The sequence below is a fragment of the Zingiber officinale genome, chromosome 2B (assembly GCF_018446385.1).
Source record: "Zingiber officinale cultivar Zhangliang chromosome 2B, Zo_v1.1, whole genome shotgun sequence".
NCBI lineage: Eukaryota > Viridiplantae > Streptophyta > Magnoliopsida > Zingiberales > Zingiberaceae > Zingiber > Zingiber officinale.
The window spans coordinates 67,336,483-67,343,255 of record NC_055989.1 but is presented as its reverse complement, the minus strand read 5'-3'; positions in this window follow the sequence as shown (position 1 = coordinate 67,343,255).

Genomic DNA, 6,773 nt, shown 5'->3' with positions numbered 1-6,773 from the left:
TGCTTGTGGTACGGCGCCTGCACAATTGCTCTAGTGGTTGCCTAGGGTATGGCGCCTGCGTAATTGCTTTAGTGGTTGCTAGTGGTACGGCGCCTGCACAATTGCTTTAGTGGTTGCCTGGGGTGCAGTGCTTGCGTAATTGCTTTGTCTTGAGTATTCACTTTCCTCTATAAAAGGACCTCAAGATAATCACTTCTCGTATCCTTCTTTTCCCCTGCTTCCTTCCTGCCTTTCGCCACTTTGCTTTCTCCCAACTTCCTCTTGACACGATGCATTCGCCTTCTTCCGATGAAGTTGATCAGCCAACCCCCCAAATGCGGATACATCAACTCACCCAACAGCTTGCAGAGAAGGAGTGCGAGCTGAAAAACATGACCATGGAGCGAGACCATCAAATTGCTTCCCGGCAAGACGCAGACGCCATGTATCGCCTTGCTAAATCTCGTGTTCACGCCGAAAAGGCGATGAAAGAAAAATACCAGTCTGACCTGCAACACCAACTTAGCGCCCAGGAGCATCTGCAGCTAAAACATAAGGCCGAGCTATCCCTCCTACGTGCGTGCCTTGATGATAAACAAGACACCATCGCTCGGCAACAAACCGTCATCAGATCCCTTCAAGCAGAACTAGCCCAAGCTTCACCCATCCCAGTGGCTTCTGACCCTCAGGATGTTCCTTCGAGTGGCAATGCCCACATCCCTTAACTAACTCCTGTAGCTCCTGTCGAACTTTAGTTGTCCAGGTGACTCCTGTCCGGGTTTTAGTTGTCTCAGTGGCTCCTTTCTGGACTTTAGTTGTCTCAGTGGTTCCTTTTCGGGCTTTAGTTGTCTTAGTGACTCCTGGCTTATAGGGCGTTCCTTCTTGTAGGACGTTCATTCCTGCAACATTGTCTGTATCCCTTGTCTTATGTAATTCATAAATAATAACTCAGATATTGAGCTGGTGTAATGAGTACTGGCTTTGTAATGAATGTTTTGTATGCTCACAGAACTATGCTGTTGTACTAGCATGTGACCTTGATATTTATTAGTTGGAGACGCTCATCATGCGGGGCAGTCCATCCCGCCTGATTCCATTTGCCCATTTATTTTGTTATGAGTCAATTTGCTGGTCGAATTCCAGATCAGGCTTTTGACTCTTTGGCCAACGTATTTGGCGTTCAACAGACCTGTGCGACAGCTGGGCAACCCTCATGCTCACACTGACTCTTCGACTTCCGACTCTAGTCTGTCTTTACTGCTGCACCGGCTCCCAAGCGTCCCCTCTGGCTCCGAGAGAGTCCTTTCACCTTCTTCTCCTGTATAAAAGATTTGGAGCACTTCACCCTTCTTATCCACCCTTTCTTTTTTACCTACTCCTCACTTATTCATGGAATCTCCTGAGTTGTCTGCTCTTCGTCGTCGGCTAGCCTTTACCGAGAAGGCTTTACATGATATGACCTTGAGCCGGGATCTTCAGACCTCTCTTTGCCGGGAACTAGAAGAGCTATGGCGAGCCGCCAAATGCAGGACCCGGGCAGAAATGGCTCTGAAGATGAAAGCGCATGCAGACTTTCACGCCCAACTTCATCATATCCTTTATCTGAAGCTGAAGCATGAGGAGGAGGTGACGACTTTGAAGGAGGAAAATCGACTACAAAATGTCACCATTGACCAACTGCGAGCCGCCCTTGATCATGCCCGGGTAGAGCTGGCTCGAGCAAGAGGTTGCTTAGAGGAAGAACCTCAAGTGTCTGGATCCGACAGCGATTAAGAGCACTACTAAATGTTCCTTTCCATGGACTCCTCTTTATGAAATAAAGCCTGTTTTCTGCTCTATACCTGTATCCCATCCTTCTGGTGTCTATATCTGTGTTGCTATGAAACACCTATATTCTTTTAACATTTCTAGAGAATATAACAAAAGCATTTTGCATACCTTGCTTTCTTCTTACCCCTTGCCCACATAGTAGCGAGCAGCCATGCGCGTAAGCCGTGCTACATTTCGAAGACACCGACCGAATAAGAAATTAAGCCAACCGAGAAGGCTGTTGGGCGTGGGAGCAATGCTCACTTATAACTTGCACTGAGGCGAGAGTCTGGGACAGCCGAACGAGCAGATCGGTCGTTGGGCGTGAGAGCAGAGCTCACTTATAACTTGCACTGAGGCAAGAGTCTGGGACAGCCGATCGAGCAGCTCGGTCGTTGGGCGTGAGAGCAGAGCTCACTTATAACTTGCACTGAGGCAAGAGTCTGGGACAGCCGACCGAGCAGCTCGGTCGTTGGGCGTGAGAGCAGAGCTCACTTATAACTTGCACTGAGGCAAGAGTCTGGGACAGCCGACCGAGCAGCTCGGTCGTTGGGCGTGAGAGCAGAGCTCACTTATAACTTGCCAAGCAAGAGTGGGGACGAGGAAGCAGCGGCTCGGTCTGGGCGTGAGCGAGCTCACTTATAACTGGATCGAGGTAAGAGAGTCTGGGGCTTGGTCGTTGGCCAGCAGAGCTCACTTATAACTTGCACTAAGGCAAGAGTTCAGGGACAACCGACCAAGGCCTGGCTGTCGTGGGCGTGAGCGAGCTCACTTATAACTTACTGAGGCAAGAGTGGGATAGCCGATCGGCGGCTCGGTCTGGCGTGAGCGAGCTCACTTATAACTTACCGAGGCAAGTGTTCACGGACACGAGCAAAGCGGCTCGGTCGTTGGGCGTGAGTAGAGCTCACTTATAACTTTCACCGAGGCAAGAGTTCGGACAGACGCGAAAGCGGCTCGGTCGTTGGGCGTGAGTAAAGCTCACTTATAACTTGCACCGAGACAAGAGTGGGACGGTGGACAAGACCGAGCAGCTAGGTCGTTGGGCGTGAGAGCGAGCTCACTTATAACTTGCACGAGGCAAGAGTGGGACGACAACCAGCGGCTCGGTCGTTGGGCGTGAGAGCGAGCTCACTTATAACTTGACCGAGGCAAGAGTGCAGGACCGATCGGCGAGCTCGTTCGTTGGGCGTGAGGCGAGCTCACTTATAACTTGCAGCGAGGCAAGAGTCTGGGACTGGACCCGACCTTTCGGTCGTTGGGCGTGAGAGCGAGCTCACTTATAACTTGCACCGAGGCAAGAGTTCTGGAATAGTCGACCGAGCGGCTCGGTCGTTGGGCGTGAGCGAGCTCACTTATAACTACCTGCAAGCAAGAGTCGGTGACCCAAAGCGGCTCGGTCATTGGGCGTGAGCGAGCTCACTTATAACTTGACCAAGAGTCTGGGACAGCCGACCGAGCAGCTCGGTCGTTGGGCGTGAGAGCAGAGCTCACTTATAACTTGCACTGAGGCAAGAGTCTGGGACAGCCGACCGAGCAGCTCGGTCGTTGGGCGTGAGAGCAGAGCTCACTTATAACTTGCACTGAGGTAAGAGTCTGGGACAGCCGACCGAGCAGCTGCTTTACTGGTCCTGATAAATGTTGCCAACTCGTGGATCAACCCACCAACCAGGACACATGCAACCGACCTGGGGGTCAAACTCCCGATCTGGGTCCCACTCCCGATCCGGATTCGTTGGAGGAGCTGCCCCTTCGCCTATCATCAAGAAACATGTTATTAGTGGTATTGAGGAAATAACCATATTAACGCTCTACTTAGCCTTGGCCTTGCTGTGTTTGAATTCCTTTCCCGCTATTTTACTTTCATGATTCCCCAGAAAAAGTGTGCGGTAAGCGTTTCCGTACGCCTGTTTCATATCATGATTTTCTTGTCACGTCCATCATTAATACAGCTCCTCGGAGGTCGACACCTGTCCTCTGCCCTTACTGCCTATGCAGAGTGACGCCGCCCAGTTTACTCCTTTTTGTACACGCTTTCCTATAAGAGCATGTTCCATGACGGGATGGTTTTGAACGCTTCACCCAAAAAGATACTCTTCTTTTCGATATTCCCTAGGAGAACTCCCTTTATAAACCCTAAAGGTCATCCGCAGTCACTGCCTTGCACGTTTTGACTACTCGCTTCTTGTCGCTTCGACTTCACCGGCGTCCGCACTTTCCCTCTTCTAAGCCCCTCCGTCTAGTGTTCTTCTCTTCTTCGACTAATCTCATTCTCAACCCCCTTTACCTTGACAATGGTTGATGGTAAGACCACTCTTTGGTATTCCTGCTTTATTTCAGATATGGATGATCACGACTTATCAGTAATTCGTTTAGACCTGCATCTTAATGATGCCTATGAACTCCGGATTCCCACACCTCTAGAGCATCCTGCTAGCCCTCCAGAAGATTTCATGACCATTTTCAGAGATCAGATTCTGGGAGGACTCCGCTTTTCCATTCATCCTTTCATTTCTGCTCTGAGCGAATATTTTGGAGTTTGCATTTCTCAGTTTGCTCCTAACTTCTTTAGTCAGTTTGCGGCACCATCATTCTGTGTCGTGTATACGAGCTTCCCTTGACTGTTCATCTCTTTCACCACTTTTATTCTTTCAAACGTTCAGAGCCGGGCGTATTCATGGTACAAGCTAGACCCGGCTTTAAGTTTTTTGCTGACATGCCCTCTTTGAACAAGGGGTGGAAATCCCGCTTCTTCTTTGTTAGACTACCTCCACCACTGGTCGGGCTCATACAATGGCGCCCAGACCTCCCTGAGAACCTTCCTTCGCACCAGCACCAACCTGCTTGTATCTCAGCCTCTAAAGCGCTGCAAGGCGTGCTTGTTAACTTTTTCGTGTTGTTGTTGGAAGGCTTTCTATATTTATTTGGTCTCAGCCCTGTTCAGAAGGACATTGGGGCTCCGTTTGGTAAGACCCCGTTTTCCTTTTATCAATTATTCGCTAACTGAGGTATGTTTCCTCTTTATCGCAGAAGCTGCCATGTATCGAGCCTACTCCTCCGACGTTAAGCGCCGGTCCTCCCCTTATTTGAAAAATCTAGGCGAAGAGCTTAGACGGGGTGTAGCAGCTTCTTCCCGGTCTGGCTCCTCTGCTTCGCAGTCTGCTCCTATATCTACTATTTTGTCGGCAGCGACTCATGAGGGAACTTCCTCAGCACTTCCCCTAGATGCCGCTCTAGCTGAAGACCCGGTCGCTGTAGAACAAGTTGACCTATCCATGATAAGGCAGATGGAGGAAGCCTCGGGAGAACAGGCCAGGAAGGCCACCGTAGAGCAACTTGAAGAAATGCAAGTGACATTCCCTCGACCGGCTGAGCGCATGAAACTTCAACGCAAGCGTAAGAAAGTGACTCCCGCTATTCAAGCGTCACCTCCACCTATCCCGCCCAGCCGTTGCTCATCTGCTACCCTTCGCCCCTTGGAAATCAAAGCCACCACACCTGCCCGAGAGAGCATTCTGGGGCCTGAAGTTCCCACCGCGTCACCCCACGTATCAGTCCTGGCTTCTGGTCGAGGCATAGCTCCTACGCAAGCCTCTTCTCCCGCACTGACCTCTTCTCCCGGTCAGCCATCTTTACCTTTAACAGACCAGCCCGGGAGCTCTGACACTCCATCTGCCCCCTTCCCTTAGATGTTCCCGCGTCTACTTCTAGATCCCGGAGGAAAACTCGCAAGACATACTCCTTTACTGATTTTTGGCGCGTGCCTTCCTCCACAGGCTTAGGGGTAGGCGTAGAAACTACTGATGGGGCTCCTCCCCTTACTGCTCTGATTGAGTTGGAGGGTGAGTTAGCAGCCTCCTGGCGCACCAGCAATCACAAATTTTGGAAGAATGCTCCTTTGGGGGGCTAGATTATGCGGCTTGTCAAATGGTTGCTGTAAGTCCCTTTACACACGCGCTTCATTACTACAATCTTTTATACCCTTTCTTTTCTCCTTATACTTGACACTCAATCCAGGCCTGCTCCGCCAACTTAAGTGCCCTTCAGCACGCCTGTAGATTACAGAGGGACAATGAAGCGTTGAAAGCTCGCCTGGAGGAAATAGAGCTGCCCCTGACTCCTCGTGATCCACTCAACCCCACACCAGGGGATATGCTCACTATCTTCGCTTGATTGGAGAGTCTGCCGGATCGGCCCGCGATATTTCTCATGCGACTTTTGACAAGATCCAGGCTTTGGAGTGAGCCTTACAGACTAGTGAGTCGAAGTTGACCGCTGAGGTAAAAAAGCGCCAAGAGTTAGAGGTGGAGCTGGAGAAGAAAAATGCCCAATTGGCTAGCTCACAAGAAACCCAGGAAAGTCTCCAAAAGACCCTGGCAGGAGTTCAAAATCAACTGGCTTCTATCACCGGCCTGGAGAAGGCTTTACAAAGCCAATTAGAGGCCAACCAGGCAACTCTCAAAATTGTGCAGGCCGACCTTCTGAAGATTCAAAAGGATGTCTCCCAAGGTTAAGAGGCCCTGATTCAAGCCCAAGCTAACCAGAAGAAAGCAGAGACACAGTTGGCCGAGTATCAGGCAGGCAAAGTGGGTCGACTGAGGGCCTACAGACAAGCATATGTCACCTCCCCCTTCTTCATAAAGAAAATGGGAGATATAATGCACTCCATGGTATGCTGCGGAGTGGGCGGAGGGGCTCGTCAAATGCTGGAACAGAATATGATTTTATCTGTCCCTACGGAGGATTTTGTAGACATAGGTCGCATCATGGATGAGCTTCCTGATGGGTCATTCCCCTCTTTTAAGGATGACGACGACCTTTTTCTCTTACCCGAGCTTCCAGTTGAAGCTTCTTCTGGCCCTACTGAGCATATAGCTGGCCCTACCGAGGATAATCCTCCCCCTCTCGACAAAAAACCTTAATCTGGTTGTATGTATTGCCCTCTTAAGTACTTTTTCTTGATGTACAAATCAACTTTCTTGGTA